Consider the following 19,109-nt stretch of genomic DNA (forward strand, 5'->3'; position numbering starts at 1 on the left):
AAATCAAGCATTTTTTAATGAAAGATGTGATGGAAACTGTTACAGCTCTGATCCTCATTATTGCTTGAAAAGCAGAGGTAGCAGCAGAGGAGGAAAGTAAGCACCAAAGGTCAGGTATGAACCACAGGAAAAATGATGGGACCTCATCAGAGTTTCTTTGGCTTCCTGAGGTCCCTACCTGTCCCCTCAGGCAAGAGAGCCCTTTCTTCGCTGGCTCCTGTGCAGGTCTGTCCCCTGACGCCTGAACCAATTGCTCTTCTCAGAGGTGACCAAACATGAGAATAACATCTTTGCTCATGAGAAACACATCTGGGGAACTGCTATTATCTTTCTCTGTCCTGCTTGCTCTAGTTCTCGGCTCCTTTTGACTTGGAGGGGGAGAGACTGGCGATTCAGCGTATGAAATGCCAGCTGGGATCGAATCAATGCCATTGATTTCATCTTGTGCCTCCAAAGAACTGGGAGTTTTCCTTTTAGTTTTTTTGTTTTCCTCTGGCTCTATTCTTTGAGAAGTAGAAGAATGAAACAAAGGCACCGAGTGCTGCCAGTGGTCCTCAGGCACAGTGGCCGGAGCCAGGGTTGCAGAGCCCTCCGTGGGTTTGAATAACTTTGCTCTTGCTGGACTAGATTGGGTTTGGATGTAGGAACTTGGTTTTCACTTTCTGGATTGGTTTAGTTCGCCGTTTGTGAGCCCTAACAGGACAGAGTACCCATACTCACTGGTCCCAGTCCCACAGCCGAACCAGGGCAGACACCCAGCTGGTGTACCGGACAGCATGCTTTAGAGAGCGATGCTAGTTTACAGTTGCTGACGTTATGTCTCTATATGTTTTTTTTTTTTTTTGACAGATTGTGGTTGTGCCTACACTGACCGCTAAAGGCAGGCACCAGTGACTGCTGTCGTGGCCAGAGCAAGCCCTCCGTGGCAGCAGGGATGGCAGGTTGTCGATGCGTTTACGGGGCAGGCATCAAGGGTGGGAGGAGGGTGCTGCACCCATGGCTGTCTGCTCCCTGCTTCTGGGGCTGGTACGGACACAGCCTGTAAACCCTGCTGTGGAGCAGCTGTGGTTTACCAGGTTAAGGCCTGTGCAGTGGTTGTTAATGCTAAACTTACACCAGGATCTCATGGACCCAGTAGTTAATGAAGTATCAGGAGGCAGAGCAGGGCAATTCCTAGTGAGGCAATTATAGTAAAATATAAACGGAAAGATGTAAACTTGATAATGCAAATGAGTTCACTTTCCTTTTTATACAACAGATGTTGTTTGACCTAGGAAATAGAATAATATTATAGAAATTGAGATCAGTCTGGGGGAAAAAAACAGTCGTCTAAAAATAAAACACAAATAGCAGCTGCTTGAATTGTATTTCTAATATATCAGTGATGACAGCTCTCTCTTTTCCCCAGTTGAGCCAGGAATCTTATGGAAGTGGCTGGTAAAGAAGAGCTGTTGCCTGAGAAGGGATGCGACCAGAAGTGATGGAGAGGCAGAGATGATACTGCTTTGTGTCAGTGTGCGTCCTGGGCAGGAAGAGTCCTCGGAGATGGGTGAGGGGTGCGGATGGCATCGCTGTGCAGGCACACGGAGGTGCTCAGGGTCAGACGGTCTCACTGTCGATTGCAGTAACGCTCTGCTGCAGTTAGGAGCAACACCAGAATGGGGTTGAATAGAGAATAGTAAAATAAATAAAGTAGTCCAAAACTGTGTTGTTGCCGTAGTCTGGATCTCCATTTGGGGTGAGCTTTCTGAGCGGCGTTAGTTGGTGTCCTGTACTTATCTAAGCCAGTTAAGCTGAACTCGGTGTGTCAGGGTGGTGGGTTGTGTCCTTTTCAGGTAAGTGCAAAGCCAGTTTCTCACTCTGTAGGCTGTCAATGGGAAAAATAAGAATAAAACATGTTGACTTTTTAGTCCGGCAGCTAGTGGTTTTGGACTGTCAGGCTTGGGCTGTTCAGCCAAGACTGTGTGCCTAGGTCTGATTTGCAGCGAGTGGTAAACACCTTCTTTTTAACAAGATGTCTTTGATCGGGGCTGAAGTTGAATGCAAAAATTAAGACATTCCTTCATCGTTTGTGACCAGTTAAGCTGGAACTGGCATAATATGACTGTGAGAAAAACTGGATGAGCTTTCCTTTGTGTGTGAGGAGCTCTGCCTTCGGCTGCTCGGTGCTGGCAGCATGAACAGGCGCTCTGCAGCTCCTCAGTGCTTGCAGTGCCCTGTCCACAGTATGCTGTAGAGCAAATAACACATTTTTATTTTTATACAAATGTGCATAACTTCATCCATTTCTTGTGGCTGCTCTGACAGGAAAAGGAAATTTATGACGCACATCACCCATTTATTTGGCACAGGCAGTGTTTATTGCTGAGGGAGGCATTCTCATGGAATTGATTGCACAATTTCCTCTTGGTGTACTGTTTTCAAGTAATATCCCAAGACCTCTGTGTACTAAGATACAGGGACACTTCTTTAAGGCCTGCAGAATACTACAGCAGAGGGGAAAAAAAAAAGCCACACAGTGGAAAATATAACATGAAATGTAATTTTCATTACACTGTAAATCTGGAGCTTTCTCCAGTCTGCTGGGAGTCTCTGTGGAAACACCCATTCCCAGTAGGTTACATTTCTAGGTTTCTCCACAGACCTAAGAACAGCTTTGGATTTTATGGCTGTTCCATTTTCACAGGTATGAAAGGTGGTTTTGGGGTTAGTTCTTGTTCATGCTTTAGGCATGCCAGGATTATAGACATACAGTGGGGGGCAAAAATTGTGCATTTTGGAAAAATGAGAAAGGTATAGTGTGATGGCTTGCTGCAAGGGTGGGACTGTTGCCTGTCCCAGCAGACAACAAGGGGTTCGAAGATATTAATGTCACAAAAAGCAGGAAGAGAATGGTTGTTGCCTTGATTCAGAGGACTGTGTGGCAACATGTATCTTAAACACCAGGAATGGCACACAGTAGAGAGAGAGAGACGTATCTGTCCTGGAAAAGCATAGCTGTTGTTAATGTATTCATTATTTTTTTTTTTTTTAAATTACTTTAATCTGCCCATGCACAGTCATTTGTACCAAAGGTTTGGTATAATAGTTGTCTCATTTGCATGTGGAAAGTTGTGTTTGCACACAAATACGTGCCAGGTGGTGACACTGGTTACAAGTAATCATGGACTGAAGACTGGAAGCAGAAAATCTGGAGCTCTTCTTTTGAAAGGATGATGCAGAGTGAAGGGATGGAAGAATGGTGTTACGTAACAGCAGTTAGGGATGATCGTTCTGTTCCCTTCCACTCCATAGGAAACACCAGTGACAACCCCGCACATACCTGCACGCTGAAGGTACCCATCTGCTTACGGAAGGGTTGCCTGATGAGTAACTTTTCTTTCCTGACTGCCTGGTGAACTGCTCCTCACCTGGATTGCTCTCCTAAATTCTTGGAGGGAGGTTTGGCAGCCAGCACAGCTTTAATTTTATCATTTCATTCCTCTGGCGACTCTGTCGGTTTCTGCTAACTTCCCAATTACTCTTTCAGGCTCCAGAAGCAAGCCATCTCCTCCTAAGCTTCTGTTTTCACACTTCTGAACGGCAGCTACCTCTTCTCAGCCTCTTGATGCTGCTGCTGGGGACCACCTTGAGCACTGAGCTGCACATTCTGCAGCTCTGCGGTTTGGGGTTGCAGTGCTGGTTTGCAGCGTGTGTGTGTTAGCAGAGGTGGCCGGCTCACTGGTAATGGCCTTTTGTACATGCTGACCTCTGAACCAGAAACAAGACTCAAACCTCAGAGGAGGCTGGTGATTCATCAAATCAGGGATCGACTGTGACTCAACCTTCAGATCCCCAGCTGAGGTTGTGTCCGTGGCTGATTACAAGAGGAAAACGTATTTGGCTATTTACAGGCTGTATCTCCGTTGACTGAGGACAAGGCACCATGGCTAAACATATTTATGTTTGTTAGATGTGCAAATTGCGGTTCCTTTGAAAACCTCACAGTTTATCAGAAAGCCTCAGCAAGCACATGGCTGTTTATTGACGCTAGAGGACTTCCTGAGACTATGCCGTGGAAGCGTTTGACACAGGCTAGCACGTCCACAAGGGAAAAAAGCCCAAAAGCCCAGACGCTGCCATCTGCACATGAAAGACTAAAGGTGGCTCTAAGCAGTCCTCTGTAGGAGATAATTTTCTCCCTCCAATTAGGGTACACTTTTTAGATGCTGTACTTCAGAAGCCTACAGTGTTCCCAAGCCCAGCTCTACAGTCGGTTGGTGGTGAACAGAACATATAAACTTTATATTGCTAATATATTTCACAGTGCTGTGTGATATTAGCAAATTCCAAATAGCTGTCAGGACCTCAAGGTATTCTGGAACATCCTTTGATGCTACAAAGTAATGCATTTTCCATATTATTCCTTTGAACACATTATATATGCAAAGTCTAGCACTTCTTATAGGAGAGGTGGAATTATCATACAATAAGATATTTTTTCCTCTAGTTCTTTCATGGCACATAACATATAAAATTTCTTCTTAAAATCCAGGCTAGGAACTCAAACTTAATTTATACAGTATTGAAAACATTACAGGGCATAAATCAGTTCAATTTTTAAAGTTCCTGTATGATATTTTCAGAGCAGCCAAATTCCTTCATTTGCCTGGACTCCTTCCAAAATTCTGCCAGCGCTCATGGAAATCTAAATAACTTTGGAGAAAAAGCAGGTTTTCTGTGGAGGCTCAGATTACCTTGTCACCCTTCCTCCACAGCAGACAGGCCTCTGATAAACACGGAGAATAGGGACAGGGAAATTACTTCATTACTTCGTGTCCTTTTCAATTACAAACATCAAGGAGCCTGAGCCTCCTGCCAGCTCACGCCCCAGACCCTTGCAAATTTGTGGCTTTCAAAAGCCAACAGTTGCATTTCCTTTGCCAGCAGGGATAAGTGATAGAAAGCGAGCAGGGGAGCTCACTTGAATTTTGTTCCTGAGTGTTATTTAAAAAGTTTCAAATCTCAGCTCTGTTTATTTAAAGCATGACTCCAGCTGAAATGGAAGCCTGTAAACCAGAGAAGTGATCAAAACAGGGTTGCACTTTTTTTTTTTTTTTTTTTTTCTTTCCTGAGAATTAATCACTGAGTGGTGGTTGGTGTGTTACTGTAATTTTTCTGTGATCACTTAACCTGGAAGCGGTACTTCCAGGTACCTTTGGAATATTCTCCCACTGGCATCTTCAGATCGACTATTTGTACTGTTCATCTGTTGTCACAGCACACGAGGTTAATGCATGGGTTTTCTGCTGGCTTTGCTTTGTGTTTTGATTTACACCTAAAGAAACAAGTGTGTTTTCTTTGATGTCATTTTTCCATTATTGACGAACTAATATTGCAAAAAACGGCTGTTTAAGTTCTTACTCTGAAACCTCATTATTTCTACAACAAAATATAAGGTAAAAGCCGTTGTCAGAACATCGCATTACAAAGGGGGGAAAAATGTGGCAGGAGTGAATCTGATTTTCTGCTCTGAGTGTAAATCTTACAGGCTGAGCTTCAGCTCGGTGTTTCGGTCTGTGTCAGAAGTCACTGCAATAGAAGCCCGTGTTTGGGTTAACCATAGCTGTCTGCATACAGCTCTGGGGAGGGCTTGCTGAAAGGTGGTTGCAGGGTTTATTCTGCCTCTCTTTTATTTTTTACACCATGATTCTGCAGTGTGGGCTCAGGTGACTTGGTACCTCAGGCTGGTCAGATGTCTGCCCTGCAGTGGTATATACCCTGATAACCTTTGTGATCAGGAGGGAGGGAAGGGAGGAGAGAAAGGACAAGGAAAAAGGTTGGGAGGTTCTTCAGTGCCTCACAATCCAGGTTTTGCTTTGATATGAATTCAAAAACTCAGGCATTCTTGTGAAATGAATCGCAGTGGGCGTGCGCGGAGCAAAGAGCTGAGCGCATGCAAACCAGGAGGCCATCCAGAAGTTCTCACTACAGCCTTTCCCAGGTTTCACTTGTTTCTTACTTACACATCCCTTGAACACTTCTGTTTAAGTCGGTGGGAACTTTTCTAAGTGAAATTAAAGTGTGGGGAGTTGTTAGTTAGGAGGCGTGCAGCATCTTTTTTGTGCTATCAAAGCTTCATCCCTTGGCTAGAGCTCTCCTGGGTGCAGACTGTGCGTGTGGGGGTGTGTATGCGTATGTGTGTACGTGCGCCTGCTTCTTGATACTCCCTGCTACCTCTTGGGCCATAAATATTGCGTGAACCACAACAGAGATATGTCTACTGCTGGTATCAGCCCAAATGTAGAAGTACATAAAACAAACAAACAAAAAAATGCTAAGGAAAAGTTCACCAGACTTGGAAAATCCCAGCTGGCCATGTCTGGGCTTGGGGAGCTGACTGATCTGAATGATCTGTACCTGAAATATTTTCTTGTACTCACTGACCCCCTAAGACTTGATGCCAAAATTCTTTTTTTTGCATATTGCTAAGGTCATAATGATGTAGGTAATTTTTGGTTAATGGAAATTTTGGGTGCACTATGAGCAATTTTTTCCCTTTAAGAAGGAAAGCTGCAGATGGACCCTCATTCTATTTGGTGATGTATATGGTAAGGGAAAGCATATCACCCCAAGAATACCTGTTCCTTTGGCAGATCACAAGAAGTGGAGAAAGACTTAGTGCCTGCTAAATTTAGCCTGTGCAAATCCAGTACATTCCAAGTCCATGGAGTGAAATACTGTTTGGAGTAAAATATGATTGAAACATTTCTGGGAATAGAACTCCACTAGCTAGTTTACCACCTGGACTTAGTTTTTATATTGTAGGATAGGAATTAAATTTTTTATTATTTTTAAATTATACACCCCCCCACCCCCACCCCCAATATCAGGCCTCTTGTCTTCCCACTGAAGCAAGCAGTTAAGCTGCTATAACTTTAAGAGCATGAAAGCAAATGTTGTAAAGAGGTCACTGTAAAGGTCACACAGCAGGTTTGATGTGTCAGTGGATAAATGATGGGATCACATCTGGAACAGTTTGGTGAATAAATAAAATGTGAAAGCTCATATATCACTGCCCACCTTCCAATCTGTAAGGGAAAGAGAAAATAAATTCTCTAATAACCTTGTAAAGCACATAAAAGATATTGAATAAACTCTTGAAATTTTGTGACTAAAACTGTCCGTATTAAATAATGATTTTAAGAGTGGCAAAAAGCTTGAAATACAGTATGAGTCTTCCTTGTAAAATGTTGTTTTATTTTATGGTTTATTTATTAGACTATACTTGGATAGCTTTGAAAAATATAATTTTGAGTTTAACTATGTGTTATTGAAACACTCTTCCTTTAGATATGTCCCCCAGAGGTATTTTATATTTACACTTAGGGAAAAGAATTTTCAATTTTTATTACACAGTGCTGTATTATTGCTTATACTGCCACTATATTCTGCCTTCTGCAAGTAACATTAGTATATGCATATTTTACTGCCATTACCTTCAAAAGGCCTTAGAAAACTCATAGGTCTAAAATGATTTCTCTAAGTTGGTCATTACTGACTACTGAATTAAGATACAACAGGCAATATATTGTTTTACTGGGCCATTAATAATAAGCCCCTGTGAGTTATAAGACAGCAAGCTAGAAACTGAGTAATTTCAGTCACCCAAGAAATGTACAGTATTAACAAAAGGCTCATAGAAACCTGTTCTGGAGTGTGAAAGCCTTTGGTGTCTGATGAGAGACTGAAGGCAGTGGGTGAGTTTTGATCTCCAGGCTCTTGCAGGCACCTCCTTGGGATGCAAGTGGCAGGGGCTCATGTAACTGCGAAGTATCACACTCATGTAGAAAAATAATACATGGAGATGAGATGTATGTATGTATGTATGATGTATAGTCACTGCCAACGGCTACAGAGGAGACTTTTGCTGTTCATTTCCTTCCCTTGGTGGAGAGCGTTGCAATGCCACAGCTGTGTGCTGAGGCACGCAGATAGCCACGCACACCCACGCGCCACTGAAGTCACCAGCGTCCTGGGCAGGCAGGGGGTACACCCAGGCTGCGCCATGGGAATAGCAGGCAAATTCATCACGTCACTCCCACTGTCTTGCCAGGAAGGAAGAACCAAAGGCAGTGCCTAACGCAGTCACGGAGAAAGCGCCTCATCAGCTTCAGCCACAGCTGGTTGGGAGCAACAGGGTGAGTGCTGCTGGTGGTGGGCACGGATGTAGGAAGGTGTGGGGTGGGTGGCTGGAGGTCCGAGGTATGGTGTGTAGGCAGTGGGTGCTGGGATAGTTCATGAAGACACCTGAAATGCCATCAACTAATTATTCTTTGACCCCTACCTTTCATTTGTGCAGTGCTAGGCACTTAGCACCTGAGGTAGATGATGGAACGGTAACTAAAAAAAATACTGCAGGCAAAGTCCAAGTGGATTATAACTAGAAATATGGCATTTATTCGGGAAGACCGTGTTACCTGTAACCTTTAAACTGAACTGTGGCGGCACCTGGAAATCACAGATCACCCTGTAACATTGCTAGACGTCACTGAAACCGATGCCAGGAAACAAATCGATGACTGACAAAACCACTTGATTTCCCCAAACATGATTTTGTTGCAGATAAGTCTATCCCACAATTTCTCTTAATTCATTTATTAAGCTCCATCCTGAAGTGGGTTTGGTTTCTTGTCCTTGTTGAACAGCTGTTCTAAATATCTCATTCCTTTGATGAACCGAAACCTCTTCAAATACCCAGCCAATACTTCATACCGGACTTAGCTCTATTAAACTTCTGGCAAATGTATGGTCATGTGGTCTTTGGAGACAACCGTATTTATTATGACTCTGTGCTGCTCTTTTTCCTCAGAGGAAAGGTAATTTAACTTGCAGAGAGAATCTTGTACTTTAGCACTGCTTTCTGATTCCCTGAGCAGACCAGGGAGTGTGTCTGCCTGGCCATGGGAACTTGGAGCTGTGGGTTTTTCTTTTTCATTTTCCTGTGAAGGCGGCTGGTTGCTCTAAGGATGAATGGGAGCATGTGAAATACTCTGCAGAGTGGCAGGGCTGGGGCAAAACGTGACGCCTGTCCTAAGGCAAACAAAAGTTGTAAAGGCAACAATGTCTTTAGCAGAGGCATGTGGAGAGGTGCTGTGTTGAGATAGTCTTGGCCAGTAGCAGTGGGCTGTGAGTCTCTTTGCAGAAATTAAACTTACTTTTTCTCAACTTTATTCAGCTTAAATGTTTCTTTTTGCAAGCTGAATACTATTCATCTCGACTTGGGTCTGTCTGAGGGTCTGCATAATAAAACAATGGCTTTCTCTTCTTTTTCTCTTAAAGTTCCTCTTTAGAATCCCTTTTTATTGTATTGCCTCTTCTCAGCACACTGTTGCTGTGGCTGTCGATAAACCTTCATGAATTACCCTGTTGAGAGGAGGGGTGGGAGAACCTTACATTGCAGCTATAAGTTTAAATGCTATTGTTGAACCCTGGACAATTTTCTGCCACTAATCTTTTGGTCTAACTAATATCACTAGATATACTACCCAAACCCTTTACTGATGGAAATTGTATCTAGAACAAGTAAGCAGAGAAGTGAGAAGATTGGGTGGGTGATAAATACATTAGGAAGAACTATTTCTGGCTGTGTATTTGGCAACTTTTTGAGGGTACACGTGATTTATAGATGTCACCTCTAAACCTATGTTAAGAGAATACTATGGCCGAAAAATAGCAGAATTTTATATCTGTACATAATAATAGGAAGTTATGTAGGAAACCTGCATACGAACAATTACAGAGAGAATCTTCCCATGCTGAGTTTAACGTCCATCCCTTGCATGTCCAGTCTTCTTGCTTCTTTATCCACCCCAGGCTTAGAAAGGATGTGGATTTGTAGGTCACATGTAGTTGTATCTGTGAGGCCATTTGTATAAGACTCTGTAGTATACAGTATGTATAATATTGTATGTACAATAGCCAGCAAAATTAAAGTTGCCCAGGAAAATATAATAGCAGTAGAGCATAACTTTTGCTGGCTTTTCTGGCAATCTGAAAGGTTTTAATATTGTTAACGTTTTGAGCAGGGGTTTTTTTGTTTCAAGAAAACTGTAACTCTTCCCATCTGAGCTCGGGATGATCTGCCCCCGTAACGACCATGGGGACAGCCTGCGAGGAGAAAGACATGACACAGAATTTGCCTGTGTGATGACTTGACTTGTGCAACCACCGAGAAAGCATCTGAGAATGGGTGGCTATCAGAAGCTTCGTTTTTGTCACTAGCTGACGATTTTTTTACTAGCTGTTTCCGAGATCCAACCTCTGCTTTCAGCCGGCTGTGTCAGCCTGTGAGAAACTTTGTGCTCCTGGAGCTGGCTAGGGTTTCAACCCTCAGCTGAGAGCCAAACCTGCAACTCTTGCTCCCAAGTCCCCCTGCCAGCCCTTTAAGGGTTCATTCTACCTCATCTGGCAGCTGGGGGGGCAAGGAATAACCTAGCCTTAAGTCAAGTGGTTCAAAGTCCAGAAATTAACCCTTGCAAGCACCGGGTTGTTACTATGCACACAACCTTGTGGGCAATCAATGGTGAAGGTGAGAGGGAAACCCAGGAGCCCTAATTTCATGGCTGTGTTTCTGGCCGTGTCTTTCTAGCCCAGCATGGGTCAGTGTCTCTCAGATTTCAGTGGTGGCTAAGCCCATAAATATCACAGCTGACCTGGCATAATCCTGCAGTTCTTTGCCCCATTGACACCCTCACTGAGAACAACCACTGTACTTTTGGAGCCAGTCACTAGTTTCCTGTGGGATGTCTTCAGCTTCCCCGTACTTTTCTGAGAAGTTTTAATCTTGAGGGAATGTCTGGGTTTAGAAACATTGCACAGGAGAACAACTGTGCTGTGAGGAATATGGTTTTAATCAGAGTGAAACAATGGTTTTGCTAATTATGTGGTATACAGTGTGACAGATGATACCCTGTGCTGTTTCCTCTTTCAGACTATGCAACATCTTGCATTTTCTATTCCCTGCCAGAAGTCATCAAATCTTTTCAAAATTCAGTTGAACAACTGCCCTTGCAAACAGACAAGAGGTTAACGGATGATACCGTAGGCTGAAGGAAAGTTATGAGATTGAGGAAGGAAACTGGAATCTTTCAGAATGGCAAATAAACTCATAAAACAGGAGCTGATGCCATGTTGTCAGAAGATCCAGTTGTTTTCATTTTGAAACATATCAGCACATTTACAAACTGTGGTCAGTTAAACACACTGCTAAATCAATACCTGAAACACTTTTTAACTTTTTCAACTTGGTTCCTGTGGCTGACTTTTCTGGGGGAGGGGGTTGGTCTTTGAAAATTTACTGTAACAGAACATATATGAGGTGAGATGTGATGCATGGCCGAGGCGGGGATCAGAGCAGTAATCCATTGTAGGGCTACATTATGGTTCTACAATACACCATCCATCTATGTCAGGTGGGTATGCTTTAAATGGGAAGTGGTAGCCATTGGAACATGTAAGATTAATAGGTGATGTGTGTGTTAATCACAGGATCATAGATGTGGGGCTTGGAATGGTCTTTATAGATTGTTGAGTCAAATCACCAGGATCTCCTGCAGCTTATCCCAGGTATTTTCCATTTGAGAGTGCTAGCTAGTGTTGGCTGGAATGTGTCTGTTTATAATGCTTGCGCTGCTTCTCTCTTCAGAATGATACGCTGTTGAATCACAGTTCCTCTTGGAAAGTTTTTTCTTGTTATCTAATCTAAACTTGCCCTTCTGTAATTTAAAGCCATTACATCTTGTAGTACATTGCACTTGGGCAACCTTAAATAAGTCTTTCTACTCCTTTACCTTATTTCCTCTCAAGTATTAATTACCTCCAACACTTCTCTTTATTTCTCTAAGCTACTTAGGTTAACTTCCCTTAACCTTTCTTCAAACCCTCCTCTCAAAGGTTACCGTTAGCTGACATATTGTCTTGAAAATGTTAACTGTTGCTAAAAGCACTTCTTATAGAGCACACTTCCTATGGACCTTACAGCCAGATAAATACATGGTGACCTTTTTTCTAGGAGCTCTTATGGACGTAACACGGTCATGTAGGTGATTCTTAACTACTGACTTCCCCAGCAATGTACTTGGTGTTCTCTGCTTTTATTTGTAGGTAGAAATCAGGGTTAACTTAAAGAGTAAAGGAGCTGACCTGAAAAGTACCCAATAAAATTGCTCAAAACCTGAAGTGAAAACCTGAGAGACGGTGTATGGCCTGGCAGTAAAATTCAATTGTGACCATCTAGAGAACAAATTCTGTCCATTAATGCCTCAAGATTACTGAGGAAGCATGGCACAGCGCAGAGGGTTTAGTGCTGGGCTCCCTTCTCTTTCAGGGGACCTGAGGGACCTGGATGGCTCTCGGAGCCGAGGGCTCAAATCCTGTCTGTGGTCAGGACACCTCAAAGTCAGTTTGGTGGAATAACTGGGGTTTGCAACTGGCATTAGCTTGTAGACCCCAAAACATAACTGCTTATAGTCACTAGTCGGGAAGTGAGGCAATCCAGAAACCCCTTCACTGTTGACCTGTCCTTGGCAGAATTATTCCTACCAAGAAATGCCTACTTCCAGAAACCTATAGAGGAAGGTGTCTGTGCTCCCCTGGGCACACGGGCTAACTTTCCAGCTTCTAATGCATGATGCTTATGGAGGAAGTGCCATCAGGGTATTCCTGCTCATTTGCCTTGGGAATTGCTTAGAATCTGGTCCTTAATTAAGAATCATTATGTCAGGAAGAAAAATTTTTGCTGTAGTAGTCCGAGTGAGGCGCACAGAGATAGAATTTGTTATCCCCTTAACAATCTAGCCATTAAACTCCACACGGGAACATCTGTTTCCTTCATATTCTTTGCAGAGGATGGGAGTTTGGCTCCCAAAGACAAGGAGCTTTGCTATCACATTGTATATTTTATTCTGTTCCCTTCTTTCACTTTTTCCAGAGGAGGCTGGAGGTGTTATTTGATACCTGTCAGGAAAGAGCCCATCTCATACAACACAGGCTTCTTGTGTCGCCTTTGAGACCCTCCAGTACTGCATGTGTCATCAGGGAATTAAGACGTTCAAATTGATGCAGACAGGATGAGAAAAAACTGAGATTCTGGCAGAATGTTTTTTGTTCGCAGTTGTTCCCAAGCCAACGAAATTTGAGGATCCCTGTGTTTAGGGGAGAGTAGAATTTGTGAGAAGACACCTCCATCTGACACGTGTATCCAGTCTGCTGGCTGACAAAAGCCACATATCCAGTGTGCCCAGTTTCTCCTGTGCCTGACAACAAGCTTTTCAGGATCTTGTTCTAGAAGCATATGAACACTGGTAAAACTGAGGTTTGCTGAATTCTTGCCCGGAGCTTTTCTGACTCATCATATGGTATATTCACATGTAACTGATTTTCCCAGCAAATCTTTACTCCAGACCTCAAAGAGGATACAGGAATGAATGAAGAGTTGCTGTTTCTTTTCTAAAACTTTCTGTGGAAACAGATTGCTTCCTATTTCTGTGGTTCTGATTGCATTCTCAAACCTGGTGCTGCTCTTTGTGCTGTTTTAAATCCGATACTTGAAAATGTTCCAGAATAAAGGGAAATCCTTACAGTAGTTGTACAGCTGAAATGATCAGGTAGCAGGTGATAATTTGGTGTAAAAAGGCAAATGAAGGTGTATTTATGAATATGGCATTCTCTCAGGCAAATGAGAAAAGCATCCTTTTTATTTATTTATTTATTTTTAATTAAACTGTCTTTTGTGCCATATTATAAAAGAATAGGAGGCAAATTGTCATCTTCAGGTCACTTTGCATGAAATGTTTTAACCTTGCAAGAACTGCTTACTTTTTCTGAGAGAAGCCAACTGGCATTATCTTCTAGTCAGAGATGAAGCATGGGGAGGCTCGGTGGCTGCCCAGGGCCTGGCTGCCTTAGTGATGGTGTTTTCAGTTTGGTCTCCTGTTGCTCTGGTGTTTCCTCCTCCCAAGCTGTGTTATTCTCTGCAGTCACAAAGCAGTGATCTCTGCTGAGGTAACGTAATTTCTGGAAGGAATCCCCTAAAGAGAAGATTCAATACTGATTTTGAATCCTAAAGCTGAAAATATCTTTATATATTGGTGCCGCTTGACCACTGGATGTGTTGGTGTGCAGAAATAGCGTAATGAGCAAGGACACAACAGCGAATATGCTGGTAAGGAATCCTGGAAAAACCTTTATTTCACCAAGCTGAGCAGAAGGCTGGGGAGTGAATTCTTTACATCTAATAAATTAAGGCTGCTCTCTGTCCCTGCGGAGGAGATAGGAGAACCTTCTGCAGATCTAGCATTCCCAGAAAGTGCCGAGTGGCTGCGAGGAGTGCACCTCGCTGTCTGGCTGGGCACTGGAGCCCCCCCAGCAGTGTGGGTGTGAAAGGGGTGTACGTTCGAAGCGCAGCTCTGTTTGCTGCTTGCTGGATTGCTCTCTGCAGGGAGGTAATCGGTGGAAATGCGGGGATCCTACCGCTATCACATTCGATGCTCGTACCGCAGTGGCATTGTTTGGTAAAGGAACCTCCTTTGAAACATTCCCAGAACTCCAGATTTTGCCAACCTCCTGATGTCTGCCAACACACATGCACTTTTAGTCCCACAGAAGCCTGAAATCACAGAATCCTGCAGAGACATCTCCAGAGGATCATCTTTGGCACTAAAATGGGGAATGATTATTCGTACAGGATGTGAGAACGGGAAAAACAAATGTGGCACCTTCTTGAATGGGTTGATTTATGATAGCAGAAGAGTTGGGAAGTACAAAGCTGCCTTCTGGGACCAGCTAATTTCATGTTTTAGTTGCCTGTAAATAAGTGAGTTTCAGATAAATGCACCCATCTAGCTGAGTGCACGTTTCATTACTGGGAGGATTAAGCTAGTTTAAAAGATTTAGGAGACTGCTGTGCCAAGTTCATGTTTTTTAAAAGTGAGGACTGCCAAGCCCAGTGGGTGTAAGAGCTACTTTGGAAGCACTTTTATGAACTATTCCTGATGCATATCTTCAAAATATTTAAAGCAGCACCTGTCACAGACCGTTCTCTCTTTATTTTCTCCTCATGACAAGTAATGGTACCATGTGCTCTCTACAACTGAAATAACTCTTGGAATACAACATCCTGCAGCTTGGTGTGCAGTATATGTTGGCAGGACTTCTTTTTTTTCCCTTTTTTTCCCCTCTAGGGTTACTGCATATTGTGTATGAGTGCTAATAAACTGCTTGGGAGCCACTATTATCACACTAATCTGGATTTGACATTGTAAGGATATTAAAGCTATTCCATTATCAGCCTTGTGAATGTAAAATGCCATGGACTTTTAAATATTTACATTACTGTGAGCTACAGACCCAAAGGTATGAAGGGGCTGTATTCAGGCCTCCCATGATGGAGTCTCAGGCGTAAAGAGGGATTTAGCCTCCTGACTACGCAGGATAATCAAATCCTGTCTCCCTATATAATGAACAGGGAACAAGTGATTGTGTTGGCTAAGTTATGTGTTTATAGTAACTGATAATATTTTTTTTCCTCTGATTTGAGAGGGAAGCGGGATCTGAGCAGTAGGTTAAGCCCTTGTTGTTCTGAATGCAGCTGCCTGGATAGCTTCTCGCTCGGCATCTCGGGGTGCAGGTCTGCACCAAGTCAGGCTGTGGAAAGTTTGGGGTCCTGTGAGCCCGGGCTTCAGGCTGCTTCACCTGCTTCTCATCCAAAGAATCTTAACAAAAAGGTAAGCCTTTACCCTGACAGTTGTTTTACAAACGCCACCATGTCCTTTTAGGGCACGTCTAGCCATTTTAGCAAAGAATTAGTTGTGTCGTGCTCTGTACCTGGTGGCTGCAGGCTGGGGGTGGCTGGCACAGCGTGACTCTTCCCTGTGCTGCGCGGTACCTCCATCGCCACCCGACACACTGCAGGCCATGTGAGCGGTAATATGTAAATCATCATTAGCAGATGTTTATTGTTTCTTTTCAGAAAATCAGATTTGACTAATCAGCCTAAGTGAAACATATGCTGAAATTAATTAAAGTTTGTTTTAAAATAATTTGCATGCTTATTGCTTTTAACTGATTGTAATTGGGGCTTTTGAATACTTTTTAACAAACAGAGTCACCTAGGTTGAGCTTTTCAAAGCACTGACTGGCATGTTGCCATACACGTTCCACTAATATTTTGCTGGCTAAATGACCTGTATTGCACTGAGTTCCCAATCCCACTGTATCACAGAAAAAAGAAGGAACGTGTCATTGTTTCCTATTATGCCATGTTGGTTTTGTAATGAGTACAACTGAGGAGATATGTGTGCCATGATGAAAGATGTGATGATTACAGAGTAACTGAAGACAGCAGAGCTTTTATGAATAATACACAGAGTTGACAGCATGCTTAAGCATCGTGTGTGGTGGGACATCTCATTATTTTGGCAAGACTGCTCACCTGCAAACATAACTTCCAGCCACCTCTAGCATCCCCCCTGGACAACAAAGGGTATGTCAAGATTATTACAGAAGCCCGTGGCTCAGGGTTGCCCTACAGGTAAGCTCCCTGACCAGCCGCACCGCCGAGGTGCTGTCTGACACTGATTTGAGCCTGCAGGGAGCCAGCTGGCTCAGCAGGCAGGGACACTTTGGGTGGGGAGGGACTGGCATCCTCTCAAGTTCTGTCCCAACAGGCAGCATGGCTCAACTGGCTCAACCCACTTGTCTCTGGGAATCCAGCAGAACAGCCAAAGGCAGCAGAAACCTTGCCAGAGCATCCTGGTGTCTCACTTCTGCTCCTAGCCAAGACGCCTGGGCTCTACGTCTAGCGCTGCTGTTGACTTATGGCTTAACATCGGGCAACTTGCTTCTGTTTTACTCCCACGCTTTTTTTTTTAGCTGAAGTAAATTCTTGGGTGCAAGAACTGTCTCTTTGATAGCAGCAGCTTGCACAATAGGGCTTTGAACAGGACGTGCTTTTAACTCTGGGCACCTCACTGGGAGCCAATGAACTGTGTGCTCCGGGCTTTACATGGGCTTCTTAATGGTCTCCAGGTGGAGATGAAGGTGTGTGTTATGACCTATAACTTCCTAAATAGCCTGGGGCTGGCCCAGCCATGGTACTGCCTTTCTCTTCACAGTGTCCTGCCATGGTAGGCAGAAATGTGCTCCTTTAAGGAAATAATAAGCTGAGCAGCAGCCTGCAGTTAGGCTCCAGAAGCAGTCCCTTTTCCTGCACCTGCGCTGCTTTGGTTTGAAATTATCTGAATTTGGTGACTGTCAAAAATGACCCAGGAAAAATATGTGTTTGAGTGAATCTGCGGTGCCTAGGGGACAAAAGGCTGCCTAGCCAGCCAGCTGAGCTCTTTTCAGTAAGGTGGAAGTTAAATTTAATTGCAGTTCAATTTAATTGTATTTAGTTTCACACACTTGACAGCCCTGATCTGGAAAACTTAAGCAGTCCTGAGGACTTGGGCTCCTCGTACGCTGAGGGGGCCCTTCGGTGAAGCCATGTATCAGCATCCTGCCACTGATCAATACTGTTCATTCCAGCAGAGGATCTGTCTCACTAGTACGACTTACTCTGCAGCGGAGCTGGCAGGGTTAGCGCAGGACTCGGTTTGTTCTTTTCATTCATTAGCTCGCTTAGATCTTCCTCAGACCATGCTGAAGACAAGAGGCACTTATTAAGAGCAGCAGTTTGTTTCAAGTGCTTTCTCATAAGTTTTCAAATCTTCCTGCTATAATGTCACAGCATCACTGGCTCCTGTGATGGAGAATAACAGTGGTTCATTAGGCTCATAAATCCAAAAGGAAGAAAGACTCTCCTGGAGACATGAGTAGCTTTATAACAAACAGAGCAGCGGGAGAGCCTGCAAATTATCAGCCCAATGCTTTATAAGCATTTTATCATCAGTTGGGGGAAATTACAATAAAGAGCAATGAGTAAGTGAAACATAAACTATGGCATAAACATGCCCCATGTTCCCCTCTGTCCACATTTCATGTAAAAGCTTATTTGAAGTCATGGTGCTAAGGTGAGAATCCAGGACAGCTTCAGAAGCTCTTCCTCATGCAGAGGTTTGCCCAGGCTGGAAATTACACAGGGTTACATGCTACGTGTACAAATTCTGCCAGAGGAGAGAAAATATATGCAACATTTAACAATATCTCCCCCTATTATTCCCATGCAAGTGCTGCATGACAATGAGCTTGATGATGTTTACACCCTATCCAACAGTTTTGCCACTACCACATTTTTAAGTGTGCAGCTTTGATTTATGGCTATTGATACTAAGATCCCAGCCTGTAAATTTTTACAGCAAGCAGACTTGAATTATGTGTTGAGTCTGCTGCACTGGATCAAAAATGTTCAAAATCCTCTCTGGGAAGATTTAAATGTATACGGTCTCTAAGCCATGGAAATATTGCTCTAATGTGCTTATGTGATTTTTAACAGATTGTGAGTTCAAATCCATTTATCAGCTGATGTCTAATGAGTTTGGCAGGCCCTTACTACATTAAGTATAAGAAAAACTATGAGCATAATGATGTAGACTGAGGAGAGTTTAATGAACAAATAAGTGACCTTCACGTTTATGTGAGATAAAGATTTCATGCCAAATTTTGCATAATATACAGTGAAAATAATAGAGTATTTATTAGATTTCTTCTCTCCTTTCTCCTCTTTTACACAACATGGTTTTTGCATAGCAGACCTGTGTCATCCATGGTACATGACTGGGAAGACTGCAGCTGACTGGCAGTGGCTAAACCTTTTAATTCTACCTGGGGAAATCTGACAGAACAAAATAAAGGAGTAAGTCACCCAAGGCCTGCTTTAGGGTGGCAGCTCTGCTGGAGGTGAGCACATGGTTGCCATGTGTACTGGGGTTCACCTTTGTGTTTCCACTGCCATCCATGCTTAGCACCTCTGCAAAATCATGTCGCTCATTTTGATGCTTGAATATGTGTGTAGGAGCTTAATTACAGGCACTTGTCTCTGTAGGATGCATCCCAGCATTCTGGCCTGAATCCCAGTTGTTTCATTGCACGGTGTTTCCTCACTAGTAACCCTTAGTGACTGCCTCTGGTGC

This window comes from Falco naumanni, chromosome 14, assembly GCF_017639655.2.
Source record: "Falco naumanni isolate bFalNau1 chromosome 14, bFalNau1.pat, whole genome shotgun sequence".
NCBI lineage: Eukaryota > Metazoa > Chordata > Aves > Falconiformes > Falconidae > Falco > Falco naumanni.